This window comes from Salvelinus fontinalis, chromosome 42, assembly GCF_029448725.1.
Source record: "Salvelinus fontinalis isolate EN_2023a chromosome 42, ASM2944872v1, whole genome shotgun sequence".
Classification (NCBI taxonomy): domain Eukaryota; kingdom Metazoa; phylum Chordata; class Actinopteri; order Salmoniformes; family Salmonidae; genus Salvelinus; species Salvelinus fontinalis.
In genome coordinates this window covers 12,273,340-12,296,653 of record NC_074706.1, presented here as the reverse complement: position 1 = coordinate 12,296,653, position 23,314 = coordinate 12,273,340, and the positions used below count along the sequence as shown (strand labels likewise).

At 42.2% G+C, this 23,314-nt stretch overlaps 1 non-coding gene and 1 pseudogene across 1 annotated transcript; one reads left to right on the top strand and one right to left on the bottom strand.

Annotated features, from left to right (window-relative positions):
• Positions 1-4,702: 4,702 nt before the first annotated feature.
• The window catches only part of LOC129841073 (cilia- and flagella-associated protein 97-like), a 32,513-nt pseudogene continuing 13,901 nt past the window's right edge, over positions 4,703-23,314 (top strand).
• On the bottom strand, positions 20,165-20,256 carry trnar-ucu (transfer RNA arginine (anticodon UCU)). Its single transcript is given in 2 exon segments — positions 20,165-20,200; positions 20,220-20,256. It is a non-coding gene; the product is annotated as a tRNA-Arg (tRNA).

The window sequence follows — 23,314 nt, the reverse complement described above, 5'->3', positions numbered from 1 at the left end:
GACTTCAGGAAACAATGAGGGAGCACCCCCTATCCACATCGACAGGACAGCAGTGGAGAAGGTGGAACATTTTAAGTTCCTTGGCGTACACATCACTGACAAACTGAAATGGTCCACCCACACAGACAGTGTGGTGAAGAAGGCGCAACAGTGTCTCTTCAACCTCATGAGGCTGAAGAAATGTGGCTTGTCACCTAAAACCCTCACAAACTTTTACAAATGCACAATTGAGAGTATCCTGTCGGGCTGTATCACCACCCACAACCGCAGGGCTCTCGATGTGACCAATAAAATTTGATTCGATTTTGATTTGAGAGGAAGTCTGTTCCCGGTTACACTCGCTCATCCACTGCTCCCACCTCACCTCTGAGGAGTCACAGAAGTTCCCGACGTCCACCTTACCGAGAGAATCCGAGGTCACCCGAGTGCCCAGGCGAATCCCCGGGGTCAGTCGCCTCGCCTCCTCCAGAGCCCAAGCTACTGGGAAGGGCTAGATTGTCTCTGGATGAACGTTTATGCAGGTTGAGCACCAGGATCTTTCTGTATTGCAGTACTACAGGACATTATATTTCCACCTGTCCATTAAAAAGACCAGGGTCATCAGTAGGTACGAGTACTCTAGTGAGACGTATGGAGATTTTCCAAACTCCCATTACTCGTACCACTCTCCATGCTACCCTGTTGTGGGGTGACCAGGTCAAATCTCTCCGGGTGCTCATTGACTCTGGGGCCGACGAGAGCTTTATCGACGCTACCTTGGTGTCGGAGGTGGGAATCTCTTAACTTAACCCCTCTCCATTCCCATGGACGTCAGAGCGCTGGATGGGCGCTCTATTGGCAGAGTCACCAGTATTCATCCATTTGCCTCACCTGCCGGCCACATGGTTCTTCTTTGAGGAGAAGAAGGACAAAAACCTGCGCCCGTGTATCGACTACCGGGGGCTTAGTGACATCACGGTTAAAAAACGTTACCCTCTACCACTCATCTCCTTTGCTTTCGAACCTCTTCAGGGAGTGAACATCTTCCCAAAGTTGGACCTTCGGAACGCCTACCCTCTAGTTTGGATATGGGAAGGAGACGAGTGGAAGACAGCCTTTAACATGTGCACCTGGTGGCCCTTTGACTTCCACAGCGAGTCCCAACCTGACTCACAGTCCCACCAGAGGATTGGCCCAGGTGGATGGGCACCCACCACCTAGCCCCTTACCTATCCAGAGCCCCTTGTCTTTCCCGTTCAGCTCAAGAGCACGTCCTCCATGTCCGAGAGGTCCTTCAGCGTCTCCTGGAGAACCAGCTTTTCGTTAAGGTGGAGAAGTGTGAATTCCATCGCTCCACCATCTCCTTCCTAGGATACATCATCGCTGCAGGACATATACAGATGGATCCAGACAAGTTGAGAGCAGTGGTGGATTGGCCTCAACCCACATCCAGAGTGCAGCTGCAACGTTTCCTGGGATTTGCTAACTTCTACCGCTGCTTCATCCGGGGTTACAACACCCTCTCAGCACTCACCTCTCCCAAGGTCTCCAGCAGCTGATCGGGCATTCTCAAACCTCAAAAATAAAGGAGAGCCACACAGTCTAGGAGCTCAGATGCAAAAATGTAATTACCAACGTTTCGACAGCCAAGCTGTCTTCATCACGGTATAATCACAAACACTGCAGGATGACTCGTTTATATAGTGTCAAAAGACACACAGGTGTTTGTAATCATGGCCAAGAGTTGCCTAATATCATTGGTTAATTCTCAAATATTAAAATGGCATACAAAGAGCAGCATACAAAACAAAAATGGATAGCATACGATCAAAGATTCATTTTAGACTACACAAGCTTACAAACAATTACAATGGCAAAGTCACAATAATCACAAGAATGGCTTCAGATCAAAGTCTACGTTGAGACCGAAGGGAGCAAGGGTCTTTAAGTTAAAGATCCAGGCAGCCTCTCGTTTTAACAATAAATGATCAAGGTCACCCCCTCTCCCAGGGAGGGTGACATGTTCGATGCCAATATAACGCAGAGACGAAATCGAGTGGCCTGCCTCCAAAAAGTGAGCCACAACTGAGTAAGTCAAGTTTTTGCACCTAATGGTGCTACGATGCTCTGAGATACGTACTTTTAATTTGCGCTTTGTTTTACCCACATAATTTTTACCACAAGGACATAAGATAAATAACTGCCTTAGTGGAGCACGTAATAACACCTTTGATTGGGATCAATTTCCCTGTTTGTGGATGTTTAAAGGATCTGCATTTATAAGTGCCATTGCATTGGGCACAGCCATTACACTTATAATTACCATCCAATAGGGGCGCAAATAGACGTTGTTCAGGAATATCTTGGGGGGTTAAATCAGAGTGTACCAATTGGTCTCTGAGATTTCTGCCCCGGGAAAATACGACCAAGGGAAGGTCAGAAAACACATTACCGAGACTATCATCGGATTTTAGAATGTACCAATGTTTGTGAACGATTCCCTTAATTTGTTCAGGGCGCTTTGAATAGCGGGTAGTTAGAATGCAAGAATGCGTCTTTTTGCGAGACTGGCCTTGAAAAAGGTCATGTTTTGTTTTGAATTACCTCAATGGCAATATTAATCTGATAATTTTTGCACCCCCTCTCCTTGAACTTTCTTTGCGTCTCAGCCATATTTCTGTCGAAATCTGATTGTTTTTTGCAAATTCTTTTGATTCGACAGAATTGGCTGTAGGGCAAACTATTTTTCAAGGGAAGTGGGTGACAACTGTCAGCCCTCAACAAACTGTTACGATCAGTAGGTTTCCTGTAAAGATCAGTGTATAGAACATTATTTTCACACAAGATCAGAAGATCAAGAAAACTGATTTGAGGTGTATCAGATTGCGTAGTAAATATCAGATGTTCAGAACAGGAGTTAAGAAAAGCATGGAATGCCTGGAGCTGTTTTGCATCACCCCTCCATAGAACAAACATATCATCAATATACCGTTTCCAAATAATGATGTTAGGCAAGAAAACATTTTTGAGAGGTTTGAAAATAGACTGTTTCTCCATGTAACCCACATACAAATTAGCCTAGTTAGGAGCCATGGGGGATCCCATAGCAGTGCCCTTCGTCTGAATAAAGAAATAATTTAGAAACATTAAATAGTTGTGTGTGAGTACTATTTCAGCCAATTTTATAATGCATTCACTGGAACGTAGTTTATTAGGGTCACGTTGCAGAAGAAAATGTTCCATAGCTTCAATTACCGCCCTCGTGTGGAATATTTGTGTATAAAGACTCAACATCAAAAGTAACTAACAAGGTATTCTCAGGGAGAGGATCAAGAGATTCTATGATAGAGATCATACTGCTGGTGTCCTTTACAAAGGAGGTGACTTTGCCATTGTAATTGTTTGTAAGCTTGTGTAGTCTAAAATGAATCTATGATCGTATGCTATCCATTTGTTTTTTGTATGCTGCTCTTTGTATGCCATTTTAATATTTGAGAATTAACCAATGATATTAGGCAACTCTTGGCCACGATTACAAACACCTGTGTGTCTTTTGACACTATATAAACGAGTCATCCCGCAGTGTTTGTGCTTATACCCTGATGAAGACAGCTTGTCTGTCGAAACGTTGGTAATTACATTTTTGCATCTGAGCTCCTAGTGTGCGCAGCTCTCCTTTACTTTTAAGTTTTCTAATCCGCTAGCCAGCACCTCGCCTAAATAGGTGTGCGTTTCTTTTTCTTCTAGATTATTCTCAGACCTCAAACATCCATTCACTACAGCTCCCATCTTAATCCATCCGTACCCGTCCCGTCAGTTTGTGGTGGAGGTCAATGCCTCAGATGTCGGAGTGGGGGCTGTCCTGTCCCAGGACCCAGGACCAAAAGCTGCACCCCTGCACGTTTTATCTCCCAACGTCTTATCCCTGCTGAGAGGAACTATGATGTGGGAAATCGAGAACTCCTCGCCGTAAAGATGGCGTTGGAGGAGTGGAGACACTGGTTGGAGAGTGCGGAACGCCCATTCTTAGTGTGGACTGACCATAAGAACCTGGAATATCTCTGCACCACCAAGCGCCTCAACTCTAGGCAGGCTCGTTGGGCCCTGTTATTCACCCGTTTCAATTTCACTTTCTCCTAACGCCCGGGGTCCAAGAATGTGAAGCCTGATGCACTCTCATGTTTGTATAGCCCTGCTGCTACTCCGTCTGACCCTGAGACCATCCTCCTACCTTCTGTCTACCGGCTGCACTCGTCTGGGGTATAGAAAGCCTGCTCCTGGGGGGTCCGGCTAAGCAGTTGTTAGTCCCGGACTCTGCCCGTTCCCCGGTCCTGGAATGGGAACATTCCTCGAGACTGACCTGCCATCCAGGCTCCCGTCGGACCCTGGCATTCATCCGACGATGCTTTTGGTGGTCTTCCATGGTTCATGATGTCTCCGCATCGGTTGCCAGCTGCACTCTGTGTGCACAAAACAAGACTCTACGGCAAGCTCCGGCTGGCCTTCTTCAACCCCTCTCTGTTCCTCACCGCCCCTGGTCCTATATATCCCTGGACTTTGTTACTGATCTTCGTCCGTCAGATGGCAACACCACAATCCTGACGGTGGTGGATAGGTTTTCTAAAGCCGCCCATTTTATTCCCATCCCAAGTTACCCTCAGCTAAGGAGACGGATCAGCTCATTGTGCAGCACGTCTTCCGGATCCATTGACTTCCGGTTGACATGGTCTCCGATCGAGGTCCTCAGTTCTCATCCTGGTTCTGGAAGGCGTTCTGTAACCCCATTGGGTCGTCGACCCAATCTAACGGCCAGTCGGAGCGAGCCAATCAGGACCTGGAGACGGCTCTTCGTTGTCTTGTCTTCGCCGACCCCACTACCTGGAGCCAGCAACTCGTGTGGGTGGAATACGCCCGTAACACCCTTCCCTGCTCGGCCCCTGGTCTCTCGCCCTTCGAGTGTTCCTTGGGATATCAGCCCCCGCTCTTCCCTGAGAAAGAGGAAGAAGTCAGCATACCCTCTGCCCAGAAGTTTGTCCGCCACTGTCCTCCTTCACTCATGCTGCCAAACATACCTTCGTAAAACTGACTATCCTACCGATCCTTGACTTTGGCGATGTCATTTACAAAATAATCTCCAACACCTACCTGTATGCTCTCGTTGGCTGGTTCTCGCTACATATTCATCGCCAAACCCACCGGCTTCAGGTCATCTATACGTTTTTGCTAGGTAAAGCACTGCCTTATCTCAGCTCACTGGTCACCATAGCAACACCCACCCGTAGCATGCGCTCCAGCAGGTATATTTCACTGGTCATCCCCAAAGCCAACACCTGCTTTGGCCGCCTTTCCTTCCAGTTCTCTGCTGCTAATGACTGGAACGAATTGCAAATATCACTGAAGTTGGAGACTTATATCTCCCTTACTAACTTTAAGCGTCAGCTATCCGAGCAGCTTACCGATCACTGCAGCTGTGCACAGCCCATCTGTAAATAGCCCATCCAACCAACTACCTACCTCATCCCCATGTTTGTTTTAGTTTTCTGCTCTTTTGCACCCCAGTATTTCTACTTGCACATCCTCATCTGCACATCTATCACTCCAGTGTAAATTGCTAAATTGTAATTACTTCGCCACTATTGGCCTATTTATTGCCTTACCTCCTTACTTCATTTGCACACACTGTATACAGATTTCTGTATTGTGTTATTGACTGTACATTTGTTTATCCCATGTGTAACTCTGTGTTGTTTTTGTCGCACTGCTTTGCTTTATCTTGTCCAGGTCGCAGTTGTAAATGAGAACTTGTTCTCAACTGGCCTACCTGGTTAAATAAAGGTGAAATATATATTTTTTAAATCTTCCCCATTATCCCCTGGGTATTTATACCTGTGTTTTCTGTCTGTCTGTGCCAGTTCGTTTTGTTTTGTCAAGTCAACCAGCGTGTTACGCCGGGCTCCTACTTGTTCCTTTTTCTCTGTTTTTGCTAGTCCTCCCGGTTTTGACCCTTGCCTGCCTTGACTCTGAACCCGCCTGCCTGACCATACTGTCTGCCCTGACCTCGAGCCTGCCTGCCACTCTGTACCTCCTGGACTCTGACCTTGTTATGATCTTTTGCCTGTCCATGACCATTCTCTAGCCTGCCCCTTGGAAACTAATAAATATCAGAGACTCAAACCATTTGCATCTGGGTCTCTCCCTTTGCCCTTATAGCATCCTGTTCTTTCAGGCTGGCACATTTTCAACCTACACCACCCGATGTCACAGTAAGGCCAAAAAGATCATCAAGGACAGCAACCACCCGAGCCACTGCCTGTTCACCCTGCTATCATCCAGAAGGAGAGGTCAGTACAGGTGCATCAAAGCTGGGACCGAGAGACTGAAAAACAGCTTCTATCTCAAGGCAATCAGACTGTTAAACAGCCATCACTAACATTGAGTGGCTGCTGCCAACATACTGACTCAAATCTCTAGCCACTTTAATAATAAAAAATTGGATGTAATAAATGTATCACTAGTCACTTTAAACAATGCCACTTTATATAATGTTTACATACCCTACATTATTCATCTCATATGTATATACTGTATTCTATACCATCTACTGCATCTTGCCTATGCCGCACGGCCATCGCTCATCCATGTATTTATATGTACATATTCTTATTCATTCCTTTACACTTGTGTGTATAAGGTAGTTGTTGTGAAATTGATAGATTACTTGTTAGATATTACTGCACGGTCAGAACTAGAAGCACAAGCATTTCGCTACACTCGCATTAACATCTGCTAACCATGTGTATGTGACCAATAACATTTGATTTGATTTATTAAATCGCAGATCCTGCCTTCAATTTGCTTTGATCAACCTTTTTTGCCTCCATGTGTGAATCTGGGTCGGAGATAGGCTAGTTTGTTTTATAGAGCTGATATGCAATTCTCCAAAAATTAGAAGTGCCGCTCTTCCCCGCCGAAAATCCCCCCCCCCCCCCTTCTTCGCGTGAACACGCAGACATTCAATTCTTCATTGCTGCGACTTGCTTGCTAGTTGAGATTTCTGATCACGTCAGGCTGCGTTTCATTTTATTTTTTGTCGGTTTGATCGCGGGGAGGCACTAGTAATGTCTGCAGTTTGGCTATTTGTTTCAAGTGTATTAGTCTATAAATACATCTCTTTGCCAAAATTGGTCATCTCTCCTATGTCTTATTCGACTAGTAGTTCTGAAATGTTTATTACTTGCCCACATTTTACTCCCTCCTCTATGTTTAATATAACAAAAAATAATAATAATTAATGTATGTGTGTAATATTAAACATGGATGTAGTAAAATGTAGGCAAGCAATAAACATTGCAATAAACTACTAGTCGAATAAGCCATGGGAGAGATGACGGATTTTGGCAAAGAGATTTATTTATAGACTAATACACTTGAAACAAATAGCCAAACCGAAAACTGGAGACATTATTAACCGACATAAAAAATCTAATGTAACGCAGCCTAACGTGATCAGAACTCTCAACTAGCAGGCAAGTCGCAGCAATGAAGAATTGAGTGCGTGCGCGTTCACGCGAAGGGGGAGATTCTGTCAGGGGCGAGTTTTTCCGGCACAACACCGGAAAGCTACACTAAAAGAAGACGTTGCTTAGTTACAGTATCTATTCAACCCACACATATTTAGTCTAGCCGAGCATCGTTTCATGTAACGTTAGCAAACTACTTTCAATATGCCATTTAAAGTAACGTTACATGGAGACTGCTTGGTTTTAATGGAATGGACTAAAAAAACTAAGCTAGCTAATACATTTAGCCTGCATGCCAGGTAAGGTCGTAAAATAAAACATAGCTAGTGTGCTTTATTGTAGCTAGCTAGTTAGGTGGCTGACGTTAGCAGATATTTCTTGTCAAGGATCAGCTGACTTGATACGGTCTTTTGTAGGATACTGACTTGATAGCGTTACAATGAAGTTAACTGTCTGTCTATAAAAATTACTTTACCAGAATGCCTTGGTTACTTTTGGTGCTGACTGTAGAAGTGTCTGTCTTTCTACTAGTTAGGTAACTACTAACGTTAGCTAGCTTAACAGTAACTAGTTAACGTTAGTGATATCAAGGAAATTCCACATCTTGTTAACGTACACCCATGGACTGTTTTACTGGCTGTTCCATTAGAAATGTGGATGTTTTACTTGATCAATAAAACCTGCAATTAGGTGCTACTATATATGCATTGTCCTGTGGTCAAATAAAATAGCTAAATGCATTGGGTACTGTAAAAGTGCTTTTTAGACTCAGTTTAGACTCACAGTTAGCTAGCTACTGTAGCTAACATTATGTAGGTAACTAGATTGTAAGAAGCAGTTTGTCAACAAATGCAATGCATATAGCCTAAACATAGCTAATGCTGGTTTGATTAAATAAGTAAATTATTGATGATTGAAAGGTCACCTATAGGCTACCGTTTTGGAATTTAAATGAAATATTAACCAGCTGAGAATATCGAATATAAAAAAATGTCCCGTTAACGTTATCTCTCTTCAGTTCTCGACCAGAGTGCTGAAGGAGACACCTGTTATGTACAGCCCCAAAGAACTGGAGGGCGAAGTGGATCACTCGTTTTTCGACAGCGATGGTGATTGTGACAGCAGCAGCATCAGCAAAGAGCAAGGAAAGAGTGAAATAAGCTCTGAGGCTAGAAAGGAGCCAGGCATCCAGCCGGAGGCTCCACAGACAGAGCAACATAGTGGTACAGAGAGGTCCGGTGGTGATACCTCAACCGAGGACAGAGGAGAAGGGTCATGGCTTTGAGGCCGAAGACAGGAGCAGCTGGTCTTCTAGCATATCTTCCATTAAATCAGAGGTAGGCATGATAATGGTGAGGCTATTTGGTGAATGGCTGTAAGAAAGGCATGAACAATGATAGTCTGATGAAAATAACCACTGTCGTATTTTACCCTTTCCCTTGTGACTTTTTCCGACCCCTTTACCCAGGTCAAGGTAAAGTCACAAGGAAAAGGCAACGAGTACTTTATTATTAGGGGCTCCCGAGTGGCGCAGCAGTCAAAAGCACTGCATCTCAGTGCTAGAGGCGTCACTACAGACCCTGGTTCGATTCCAGGCTGTTTCACATCTGGCCGTGATTGGGAGTCCCATAGGGCGGCACACAATTGGCCCAGCGTTGTCCGGGTTAGGGTAGGCCGTCATTGTAAATAAGAATTTGTTCTTAACTGACTTGCCTAGTTTAATATGTATATACATTTTTTAAGTCTGTGTTGCTTCGTCATTCTACTTTACGCCACAAGGTGGCATTGGCCACTCAATACAACTGCCCAGGCTTGGGGTCCTTTGGGATTGAGGCCTAATCAATGTCAAGGAAGTGTCATTATTTGGAATTCGAAATAAAGTAATATGATTTAATCCTAAAGATGTCCATTAGAATTCCAATTGTTTTTATACAATACAGTACAGATTTAGAACAAACAGTAGTCACATAAAATGCGATCCTCATCATTCATGTTCTTAGTGGGAATCACTTTCAGCTTGAATAAAGCTTGAATAGAGTTCCATGACCAGGGAGCTGAGTAATAAAAACATGTCTAACCATGGTCTGTTGTAATATTTGTTGTAGTTGTAAACTATATTCACTTACCTGTCTAGTCGGTGGTGAAGGACGGCAGCGGTACAGAGGAGGTATCTAGCATCAACTCCAAGAGCTCCAGCGACATCCGCTCGGCGTCATTGGCAGAGGAGCAGGAAGAAGGCGCAGATAATGATGAAGATGGCTATCACCAGAGCCAAGATGAAAGCAAGGAAGAGTCAGGGAGGCCACCGGGTCAAAGGTTCCAAGATTTTATTATTTATTTTCCTAATTATTTAGGAATCCCATATATCCTTATCTCAAAATTTAAATGAGGCATACAATTTCTTATCTTCATGTATGTATTATTTTATCTATTTATTATTTATAAATTACCATTGAGATTATAAATGTATTTTCCAAAGGAGGCCTGGCCAATATACAGTTGAAGTCAGAAGTTTACATACACTTTAGCCAAATACATTTCAACTCAGTTTTTCACAATTCCTGATATTTAATCCTAGTAAAAAATTCCCTATTTTAGATCAGTTAGGATCACCACTTCATTTAAAAAAATTGAAATGTCAGAATAATAGTAGAGAGAATGATTTATTTCAGCTTTTATTTCTTTCATCACATTCCCAGTGGGTCAGAAGTTTACATACACTCAATTAGTATTTGGTAGCATTGCCTTTAAATTGTTTAACTTGGGTCAAGTTTAACTTGGTTTCGGGTAGCCTTCCACAAGCTTCCAAAAATAAGTTGGGTGAATTTTGGCCCATTCCTCCTGGTGTAACTGAGTCAGGTTTGTAGGCCTCCTTGTTCGCACACGCTTTTTCAGTTCTGCCCACAAATGTTCTTGTAGGATTGAGGTCAGGGCTTTGTGATGGCCACTCCAATACCTTGACTTTGTTGTCCTTAAGCCATTTTGCCACAACTTTGTAAGTATGCTTGGGGTCATTATCCATTTGGAAGACCCATTTGCAACCAAGCTTTATCTTCCTGACTGATGTCTTGAGATGTTGCTCCAATATATCCACATAATTTCCCTTTCTCAACATGATGCTGCCACCCCCGTGCTTCAAGGTTGGGATGGTGTTCTTCGGCTTGCAAGTATCCCCCTTTTTCCTCCAAACATAACGATGATCATTATGGCCAAACTGTTCCATTTTTGTTTCGTCAGACCAGAGGACATTTCTCCAAAAAGTACGATCTTTGTCCCCATGTGCAGTTGCAAACCGTAGTCTGGCTTTTTTATAGCGGTTTTGGAACAGTGGCTTCTTCCTTGCTGAGCTGCCTTTCAGGTTATGTTGATATAGGACTCGTTTTACTGTGGATATAGATACTTTTGTACCCGTTTCCTCCAGCATCTTCACAAGGTCCTTTGCTGTTGTTCTGGGATTGATTTGCACTTTTCGCACCAAAGTACGTTCATCTCTAGGAGACAGAACATGTCTCCTTCCTGAGCGGTATGATGGCTGCATGGTCCCATGGTGTTTATACTTGCGTACTATTGTTTGTACAGATGAACGTGGTACCTTCAGGCGTTTGGAAATTGTTCCCAAGGATGAACCAGACTTGTGGAGGTTAACACATTTTTTTCTGGGTTCCTGGCTGATTTCTTTAGATTTTCCCATGATGTCAAGCAAAGAGGCACTGAGTTTGAAGGTAGGCCTTGGAATACATCCATAGGTACACCTCAAATTGACTCAAAAGATGTCAATTAGCCTATCAGATGCTTCTAAAGCCATGACATCATTTTCTGGAATTTTCCAAGCTGTTTAAAGCCACAGTCAACTTAGTGTGTGTAAACTTCTGACCCACTGGAATTGTGATACAGTGAATTATAAGTGAAATAATCTGTCTGTAAACAATTGTTAGAAAATGTACTTGTATCATGCACAAAGTAGATGTCCTAACTTGAGGTCGACCGATTAATCGGAATGGCCGATTAATTAGGGCCGATTTCAAGTTTTCATAACAATCGGAAATCGGTCATTTTGGACGCCGTTATTTAACTAGGCAAGTCAGTTAAGAACACATTATTATTTTCAATGACTGCCTAGGAACGGTGGTTTAACTGCCTTGTTCAGGGGCAGAACGACAGATTTTTACCTTGTCAGCTCAGGGATTCAATCTTGCAATCTTACGGTTAACTAGTCCAATGCTCTAACCACCTGCCTCACGAGGAGCCCGCCTGTTACGCGAATGCAGTAAGAAGCCAAGGTAAGTTGCTAGCTAGCAATAAACTTATCTTATAAAAAACAATCAATCAATCATAATCACTAGTTATAACTACCGTAATTTCCGGACTATAAGCCGCTACTTTTTCCCACGCTTTGAACCTCGCGGCTTATACAATGACGCGGCTAATTTATGGATTTTTCCCGCTTTCACAAGATTCATGCCGCCAAAAAACTGAGCACCGTCACATAATGTGACGTAAATCGAGCGCGCTCAAACTTCCCATCATTCTGATTACGGTAGTCATTTTGTCACCCTCATCATGGCAAAGACACGGAGAAATGCATATGATGCAGCTTTCAAGTTGAAGGCGATCGATCTGGCTGTTGGAAAAGGAAATAGAGCTGCTGCACGGGAGCTTGGCCTTAATGAGTCGATGATAAGACATTGGAAACAGCAGCGTGAGGAACTGTGCAAAAAGACAACAAAAGCTTTCAGAGGGAAGAAAAGCAGATGGCCCGAACTAGAAAATAAGGCTTTGATGACAAGTGGGGAGAAATCCTTCACTAAAATGGGCCGCATGCGAAGAGCAACTTGTGGTCAAGTCTGCCAGTGGGTCCTGACAGCGTGGAGCATTGTCAAAAAATCCACTATCATCAACGGGTTTCGAAAGGCTGGTCTGCTGCGTGTTGAAGAGGGCAGCTTGAGCTCAGCGGGGAATTTGCCTCCGGATGAAAGTGACGAGAGCGACAATGAAAACGATCCAACATCGGATGAAGCAATTCTGAGGCTATTCAACTCCGACACCGAAGGAGATAACTTCAGTGGTTTCAGTGCACAGGAGGAAGATAGTGACCAATGACTTTCTTGGTAGGCTACTGTTTACTGCTATTTTTTTAATTTTTGTTACAAGCCGTGTTTCGTTAAAGCCTATTTATTTTTGTTACAAGCCGTGTTTCGTTTAAAGGCCTATTTATTTTTGTTACAAGCCATGTTTCGTTTAAAAAGCCTATTTATTTTTGTTACAAGCCGTGTTTCGTTTAAAGGCTGTGTAAAGTTCATTTGTTTCAATGTACCGGTAGGCACCTGCGGCTTATAGACATGTGCGGCTTATTTATGTACAAAATACATATATATTTTTTAATTCAGTGGGTGCGGCTTATATTCAGGTGCGCTTAATAGTCCAGAAATTACGGTACACATGGTTGATGATTGTACTAGTTTATCTAGCGTGTCCTGCGTTGCATATAATCGATGCAGTGCGCATTCGCGAAAAAGGACTCGTTGCTCCAACGTGTACCTAACCATAAACATCAATGCCTTTCTTAAAATCAATACACAGAAGTATATATTTTTAAACCTGCATATTTAGCTAAAAGAAATCCAGTTTAGCAGGCAATATTAACCATGTGAAATTGTGTCACTTCTCTTGCGTTCATTGCACGCAGAGTCGGGGTATATGTGTTACACCCCTGAACAAGGGGAGAAAGAATATTAGTATTTCCTTTAACCTGTCACATATGCAACAGTTTGGGCCGCCTGGCTCATTGCGAACTAATTTGCCAGAATTTTACGTAATTATGACATAACATTGAAGGTTGTGAAATACGGAACGGTTCCGTATTTCACAGAAAGAATAAATGTTTTGTTTTCGAGATGATAGTTTCTGGATTCGACCATATTAATGACCTAAGGCTCGTATTTATGTGTGTTATTATGTTATAATTAAGTCTATGATTTGATAGAGCAGTCTGACTGAGCGATGGTGGGCACCAGCACGCTCGTAAGCATTCATTCGAACAGCACTTTTGTGCGTTTTGCCAGCAGCTCTGCTGTTTATGACTTCAAGCCTATCAACTCCCAAGATTAGGCTGGTATAACCGATGTGAAATGGCTAGCTAGTTAGCGGGGTGTGCACTAATAGCGTTTCAAATGTCACTCGCTCTGAGACTTGGAGGGGTTGTTCCCCTTGCTCTGCATGGGTAACGCTGCTTCGAGGGTGGCTGTTGTCGATGTGTTCCTGGTTCGAACACAGGTAGGAGCGAGGAGAGGGAAGGAAGCTATACTGTTACACTGGCAATACTAAAGTGCCTAATAAGAACATCCAATAGTCAAAGGTATATGAAATACAAATGGTATAGAGAGAAATAGTCCTATAATAACTACAACCTAAAACTTCTTACCTGGGAATATTGAAGACTCATGTTAAAAGGAACCACCAGCTTTCATATGTTCTCATGTTCTGAGCAAGGAACTTAAACGTTAGCTTTCTTACATGGCACATATTGCACTTTTACTTTCTTCTCCAACACTTTGTTTTTGCATTATTTAAACCAAATTGAACATGTTTCATTATTTATTTGAGGCTTAATTGATTTTATTGATGTATTATATTAAGTTAAAATAAGTGTTCATTCAGTATTGTTGTAATTGTCATTATTACAAATACATTTTAAAAAAACGTCCGATTAATCGGTATCGGCGTTGAAAAATCATAATCGGTCGACCTATAGTCCTAACCGTCTTGCCAAAACTATAGTTTGTTGACAAGACATTTGTGGAGTGGTTGAAAAACGAGTTTTTATGTGTCCAACCTAAGTGTATGTAAACTTCCGACTTCAACTGTAGCAGCACACAGGCATGTAACATTATGCAGGGGTGTCAAACTCATTTCAGGTGAGGAGAGTTCTTAACTAATCAGTGACCTTAACTCAATGAGTTCCACTGTAATGCTGGTGCATTTTGGACTAATAACCCCTTTTAAACATTTTGTGTTTGAGCTATAGACTTCTGAGTTGGACCATTGGAAGTGTCTATTTCTTCTGCATCCGAAGATACCAATTCTTAATCAGAGAGGTTGCCTTAATCGACATCCACATCATCGGTGCCCGGGGAGCAGTTGTTGTTGGGGGTGCCTTGCTCGTTAGTCTTTGATTAACGGGGGCTGAACTAAAGCAGTGTTTGTGAGACAAGGGTGGATCCTCAAGGGGACCGGGGCCGGGTCTTTTTACAAAAACGTCTGTGGAGTCCTAATGGTTTGAGCTACTAACTATTAAAAGCTATCTACTCTGATACTCTCACAAACATGCACATGTAACATGTTTTGCTTTTTGACGCTCACAAGCTACACATGAGTTGTTAGAAGGAAAGGGGGTCTTCTACATAGAATATCATAGGAAATGCCATGACATAGTGTCTATAATACTGTAATAAGGTCACATAGTTGCTGTCAAAAACTCCAAACTCTACACAGTTGTCATTGACTAGTTGGATATTAATTTGCCACTGAGACAAATGAATGCAACTTTTTATTTCAAATTGTTTTGTGTTCTACTTGTAGCCCTGGTTGTCCTGCAAATACAATGGTAAAACACTTCATTGTGAGGCTAATTATAGGGTCTGGACATGCAGATAAATGAAAGTCAGATAAATGGAAAGCCAATTTTTCCTGGGGCTGATAGGGTTAATTAATCAATCAAGTACAAGGGAGGAGCGAAAACCCGCAGACACTCGGCCCTCCATGGAATGATTTTGACACCTGTGCATTACAGACATTAAATCAACAGTATAGTGTTCCAATATGCAGGCAAAATAAAACATCACAAAATACAGACAAAACTTAAAGCAATCACATCCTCTGTTTACCAGGTTGTGTTCTTTTCTAGACTGCCATATCATTCAGTTGGATTTCGGAAGCCTTTGTTTCGTGACTTTATCTGTTGTTAACCCAAGGTTGAAACCCGGACCTAATGGGACACGGCATTCCCAAGAAGCCTGTCAGGAAGCTCCGCCACAGGAGCTTGTCCCCGTCTTCTACTTCATCCGAGTCAGAGACGGATGAGAGCTACAGCAGTGGGGAGAGCTGCTCCTCCGAGCCCTCTCACTTTGTGGACATGGTAGGATTACAACTTGTTCTTGTCTAGCTGGCTTAGGCTAGTCGTTCTCAATCCTGCTCCTGGAGAGAGCTGCAGTACTGCCCAGCTTTGTACGCATTCCCAGTGGTTACTTCAAGGAAGAGAGGAAAGAAGGATGCATTTTAAGAGTATTCGGACAGGGTCCAGCTATTTGTCCCAGCTCAGCAGTGAAACACCTGGGTTGAATTCACTATGAACCAAACGGAGGCAAACGGGCTGAAATGGGGAGGCACCTAATAAGAAACACTCGTTTTAGTAGCAAAATATTTTGCTACGGTTTGCACTAATGAAGGTAAGGGGGTCTTCTACGTAGAAGATCATAGAAATCCCAGGACATAGTGTCTATAATACTGTTAAAGGGTCAGTCCAGGAGGACTGGAGCTATCTGAGAAAGTGGAGATTTACATGTGTTTTTATATTATTCTGATGACTGTTATGTATTGAATCAACTAACTAGGTTTAATTGTTACTTGATTAAAATAATAATGTAACAATTAACTCATTAGGATTTGGGGCACCACGGAAGAAGTTGTTTACCGAGTTACCATCTCCCGAATTAAACTCTAGATGATATATAAGATGTATATCGATAACAGTCGTTTATTAATCATTACCTCATATCAGTCTCAAAATTATAAATGTCGCATTCTCTTTGCATCTGCACAAACGCCAGCTTTACTGATCATTCCGTACCACACAAATGTATTTAATTATTTATTTACTAACTAACTAAATAATAACACAGGATACACACACACACACACAGTATAGGTTATTGATTAGAAACTTAATACGATGGAAACGGGTCCCTAGCGGACTAGCAACAACATGACTGCTTGTTTATCAAAAGAGGGAGGAGTAGAGAAGGGAAAAGGGAGAAAGAAAGGGAGACAACACTTATACACTTGTAACTACGCTCACGGTAATCCTAATACTTTGCCCCCAAACCGCCGCCAGTTTGGGGTAAGAAATAATTAATGTTTATACGTGTTTGAATGTCTTCCTTCGTTGTTTATCTCTGTTCGACCCAGGCCTTTGTGAAAAGGGTTCCGTTGGGCCTTCCACCGAGCTCTTAAGTGTAAGGCTCTGATTGTCCACAAGAGGTAACAATGTCCTTCTTAGTTGTTTGTGGCTTCAATGCCTTGTACTGTAGTCTAAAGCAGAGCTAACAGGGTGGTGTTTACATTCACTCGTTCTGGAAGAGTGGTCCTCTGAAGACAGCTAATAAGCCGTGTCGATGATCCCCGGTGGGAAGAGAGTAACAGGATGGTTCTACTTAAATTCACTTTCATAGATAAAGGACTTGGAACAGCTACTCAGCCATAACATTGATTGTTAGAGAGGCTACTTGTCATCTTCACCTCGTGTTGATTTTTAGGGTTGTAACCAATGGAGGCCTAAGCTGCAGCTTGAGTCCTTCTGGTCTGATATGTTAATTATCAACTAATCCTTTATACACTCTGGTAAAAAGGGGCTGTTCCATCATGCTGACACGCTCTCTGAGCTCCCTTGGCAGTGGCTACTTACTGGGGCAAAGTATCATCAAAACTATGATCTCGTTAGAAAACTAAAATCATTGTCACAATGATAAAATAAAAAATTGCCACAAAACCCCCACATCAATCCCTCCTTCTACCAGACACCTCTACGGGTGAGAGGGGTCTGGTAGAAGTTGATCCATTGTAAACCTGATTTTTGGATCCTCACAGGAGAGTCATGACACAGATAACTAACAAAATGTTATCTGCTGCATCCTCCTCTGTCATCTCTCCCTCCTCTCTCTAAAACCTTCCTTAGTCGCCTGAGGAGTGGCCTGGCCATCGTCTGCCCTAGTGGAGGCAGTAACAGGAAGAACTACTCCTTTAGCAACGACGAGGTGCGGCAGACCGACTGGGATAATCAGAGGCTGCTGCGCCAGCTGTCGCGCCCCTCGACCCACTCGCGACCAGGCAGCACAGGGGGCACCAGCACCACTAGTAGCTCCCGGAGGAGGTCCAATGGAGGAGGAGGGAGTCCGCCCCCTGTCCGCCTCTAACACAGTCCCCTCAACAGGCAGCGTGAGCAGCAACGCATCGAGAAGGAGAACCTGGTGTGTGTTCTTTTCTTTTTGTGTGTTTAACTTGTCTTTTGTCATTGGGTGTTGGGCTTTATTGTTTCAACGTTACATTGCGTTTATTGGGATTTTTGTTTATTTCAAGCTCAAATGAGTCAAGACTTGCTTCAAAGTGGATGTACAGTGCCGTGAAAATGTATTTGCCTCTTTTCTGATTTTCTCTATTTTTGAAGCTAAAGGTGCACAACCAGTTTTTGAGTAAGTGGGCAATTACTTTTTCACACAGGGACATTGGGTGTTGCGTAACTTTGTTTATGAAATTAATGAAGTAGGTATGTAATTGTTGTGTTATTTGTTCACTCAAGTTCCCTGTATCTAATATTAGGTTTTGGTTGAAGATCTGATAACATTCCGTATCAGACATATGCAACAGTAGAGAAAATTAGAAAGTGGGCAAATACTTTTTTCACAATACTGTAGCTTGAAAAAGTAACCCTTTACTGCCTAGAACTCTTCCATGTTATGTACATACTAAAAGTTATAATGTCCTTAAATGAGACCTTGCTGGCTAAACCCAAAGTCCCAGACAATCCTCCAAAGGTCAATATTTATGTGAATTTTCAGTATAACATATGTAATGGACATTTCGGTTCCATTTTCACACAAACTGCTGTCTGCACACACAGTTTTAGTCCAAAAACTATAATCATCTACCTGTGAGGCAGGAAGGGGAGGACCATCCTCCTCAGTGAATTTCATAAAAATAAAAATGGTAAAACTTTTAAAAAGTTATCCTTTTTAGATAAAACTATACCAAATATATAATCATGTCACAAAATAATTGATTAAAACACACACATGGTGTAGCTGACATGTTGTCCACCCAATCAAAGGATCAGAGAATGAATCTAGTACTGAAAGTATAAGCTACAGCTAGCTAGCACTGCAGTGCAGAAAATGTGGTGAGTAGTTGACTCAAAGAGCGAGAAAGACAATATTTGAACAGTTTTGAACAAATACATTTCTTCCAACCTGAAGGAGAAGCATGAGAGAAATATACAGTGCATTTGGAAAGTATTCAGACCCCTTAACGTTTTCCACATTTTGTTACGTTACCGCCTTATTCAAAAATGTATTACATGATTGTTTTCCCCTCATCAATCTACACACAATCCCCCATAATGACAAAGCGAAAACAGGTTTTTCAAAGTTTTAGCAAATTTATTACAAATTAAAAAACAGATACATTTGATGAAACCAAGGTTGAACTCTTTGGCCTGAATGCCAAGTGTCACGTCTGGAGGAAACCTGGCACCATCTACACAGTAAAGCATGGTGATGGCAGCATCATGCTGTGGGGATGTTTTTCAGCAGCACAGATTGGGAGACTAGTCAGGATCGAGGCAAAGATGAACGGAGCAAAGGACAGAGAGATCCTTGATGAAAACCTAGCTCCAGAGCACTCAGGACCTCAGACTGGGGCGACGGTTCGCCTTCCAACAGGACAACGAACCTAAGCACACAGCCAAGATAATACAGGAGTGGCTTCGGACAAGTCTTTGAATGTCCTTGAGTGGCCCAGCCAGAGGCCGGACTTGAACCCGATCTAACATCTTTGGAGAGACCTGAAAATAGCTGTGCAGCAACGCTCCCCATCCAATCTGACAGACCTTGAAAGGATCTGCAGAGAATAATGGGAGAAACTCCCCAAATACAGGTGTTATTTATTGTTTTATTTATTTATTTAACTAGGCAAGTCAATTAAGAACAAATTCTTATTTACAATGACGGCCTATCCCGGCCTAAACAGGACGACGCTTGGCCAAATTGTGCGCCGCCCTATGGGACTCCCAATCACGGACGGATGTGATACCATCTGTATTCGAACCAGGGACTGTAGTGACGCCTTAGACCGCTGCGCCACTCAGGAGCCCTAAAGTGCCAAGCTTGTAGTGTCATACCCAAGAAGACTCGAGGCTGTAATCGCTTCCAAAGGTGCTTCAACAAAGTACTGAGTAAAGGATCTGAATACTTATGTACATGTGATATTTCAGTTTTTTTATTTGTAATAAATTTGCTAAAATTTGTAAACCTGTTTTTGCTTGTCATTATGGGGTATTGTGTGTAGATTGATGAGGGGAAAAAACGATTTAATCAAATTTAGAATAAGGCTGTAACCTAACAAAATGTGGAAAAAGTCAAGGGGTCTCAATACTTTCTGAAGGCACTGAATGTTATATTTAGCTCACACAAATATAAGTGTTTTATTAGATCGTTGAGAAATATATGTATTTAGCCAAATATACATATCAGAATTTAGCCTTACTCAAGTCTCTTTCTAAATGTTATACTATACTTATAACAACAAAAATTTGTCAAAAGAGTAACTAAGATAATTTTGTCTTCCAGTATGATATTTTCCTTTGTACATTTTCCTGTATCACCATTTTTTAAAAAGTACGACTCTGGTGGGACTCGAACCCACAACCTTTGAATCACCTCACATTCACAAGCCTAGAAGTCCAATGCGCTATCCATTGCGCCACAGAGCCACCTGTTGCATGTGTGTGAAACTGAATCTTTTGAATTGTGTGTGTGTGACATGTGTGTGTGTGTGTGTGTGACGTGTGTGTGTGTGTGTGCGCGCGCGTAGGGAGCGAGAGAAGGGAGAATTGCCAGGGGTGTGTGAGAGCACAGGCCGGTCAGTGAAAGCAGACACGGTATGGCCACAGAGAGACAGTAGCAGGTGGCAGTAGACACAACAGTGGTGGCAGCTCAGATTAACATTATTTAAAGTTCAAGGCCAACCCCAACCTCTACTCCAACAGCCCGGCACTATGAGAGATAATGGTTTTAACCACTGTAAATGTTTAATGTAATGGTTGTATGGCACAGATTACTATATTTAAAATAGGTCACGCCTATTCCTTCCTAGCACTCATACAATTTTTGGGTTGGATCTTGTCTTAAACTGGTTGAGCGCCTAATCTACTGCTCTCCAAACTTTATTTCAAGTATGGAAATATTAAACACAATTATGCACTGAGATAAAGGCATTCCATTGAAATAATCATGGCTGAGGTGGTCACCGGTGTTAGCAGTTGATGTTAATCTTTAATAACACAGACCCCAAAGCAAATCAGGGTGAGGAAAATAGGTTTATTCGAAGAGGACAAATCATATGGGGAGGTAATGTAAACTAACTCACTTTTGTACATTGTGCTGGTCTGTACAATTGACCTTATTTTAGCGCCCAAAATACCATTGTGAAGCACAATTTCTCCCCTTTCCAACAAAATTAATGATGCCCATCTCTGCATGATTCAAGAAGGCAATGAGCTCCGTCGGGTCTTTTTAAAAATGGCTGGTGGGGAAGCGAAACCTATTGCGTGATAGTGAGAAGGAGAGATGTTGTGTGAGGAAACTGCTTTTTTTTACTCGATCTGTCCAACTTATCACCTTATCGCCTCTAAAATGTAAATAAAACACTAAAGAGTTTATATAATGTGTCATTACATACCTATTTGAAGGTTTGTGTCAAATTTGAATCGGGTTTTAGGGCGGTGATCTTCAGAAGTAAGCAGCGGCTTTTGAGTCATGATAGCTTGCAGTGATGACGCAAAAAATTACTACGGTAGGTATCCCCCCTTACTCTGTTCCTGTCCCTTTCTTGTTTTTAAACGGTGAGAGAAGTGCTACACCTGGTGTAGAGAGGCTGTAAAACAGAATTAGTTGCTTTATGCATGCTGTACGTTACGCCATGGCACGTCACGATGTAACGTACAACGTCAGAAGGGTCAGTTTTTTTCAACTTTTCTCCAATACTATAGAGCCATTACCATGTCAATCAACGCTTGAACAGAAACGTAGTTCACACCTCAGATTTTGAAGTCAACACAGTCGCTACAGCCCCATTAGTTTTCTTTGCAGCCTCGTTTGAATGGTTGTGCACATTTGTACGGAATGGGGTTAGCTTACGTTAGATGGTCATTCTCCCCTGTCCTCAGTGATGCTCTCCCAGTTATTCTCTCCTGTGATTATCTCCCCAGAACAAAGGAACAGGATCTAGTTTTATAATCCAGCCCTAGCCTGTAGTTGACCAATTAGAATTCCTTGCAGTACAGCTGGGCCAATGGCCAAATAACAAGTATCCTATTTCAGGCTCACTGTATAGACAAATTCCTCCCAAGTAAAAACCTATCTAGTAAACTTCACATAGGGTGACGTGTCGACGCGGAAAGAGGCATCTTTACAATTGCACTGTTCGACACCCCCATATGGATGTGGTATAATTGATGGATTTTAAATTAACCTCAAGTATTGGGAACAGCATAGTCTCTCTTGACTCTAGCACTGCTTTTAAATTGATAGTTAAGCTATTTTACATTTTTAGATACAGAAAGTTCAGAAAGTATTAGTACCCCTTGACTTATTCCACATTTTGTTGTGTTACAGTTTGAATTCAAAATGTATTAAATTGGGGGGGGGTTTCTCACCCATCTACGCACAATACCCCATAATGACAAAGTGAAAACATGTTTTAAATTCTTTTGCTAATTTATTGACATTTAAATACAAAAATATCTAATTTGCATAATTATTCACAACCCTGGGTCTTTCAGGTATCTAAGACCTTTGCACACCTGGATTGTACAATATTCGCCCATTATTCTTTTCAACATTCTTTAAACTCTGTCAAATTGGTTCTTGATCATTGCTAGACAACCATTTTCAAGTCTTGCCATAGATTTTCCAGCAGATTTAAGTCAAAACTGTAATTCGGCCACTCAGGAACATACAGTCAGGTCCATAAATAATTGGACAGTGACCAAGTTATTATTATTTTAGCTGTCTACCACAGCATATTGGAGTTGAAATTAAATCATGAATATGAGCTGAAAGTGCAGACTTCCAGCTTTAATTTGAGGGTATTTACATCCAAATCTGGTGAACGGTGTAGGAATTACAGCACTTTTTTAAATGTGGCCACCCCCCTTTTTAAAGGTCCAAAAGTAATTTGACAATTGGCTGCTCAGCTGTTCTGTGGCCAGGTGTGTGTTATTCCCTCATTAGTTAATGTACAAGTAAGCAGATAAAAGGTGTAGAGATGATTTCAAGTGTGGCATTTGCCTTTGGAATCTGTGGCTGTTAACCCTCAATTTGAAGTCCAAAGAACTGTCACTGCCAGTGAAGCAAGCCATCATTAGGCTGAATAATCTAAACAAACCCATCAGAGAGATAGCAAAAACATTAGGTGTGGCCAAATAAACTATTTGGTACATTCTTAAAAAGAAAGAACGCACTGGGGAGCTCAGGAGCACCAAAAGGCCTGGAAGACCACAGAAAAACAACTGTGGTGGATGACAGAATAATTATTTCCCTGGTGAAGAAAAAAACCCATCACAACAGTTGGCCAGATCAAGAACACTCTCCAGGAGGTAGGCGTATTTGTGTTTAAGGCAACAATCAAGAGAAGACTTCACCAGAGTAAATACAGAGGGTTTACCACAAAAACCAATGGTTTTACCACAACCATTGGTAAGCCTCAAAAAGAGGAAGACCAGATCAGAGTTTGCCAAAAAACATCTTAAAAAAGCCTGTACAGTTGTC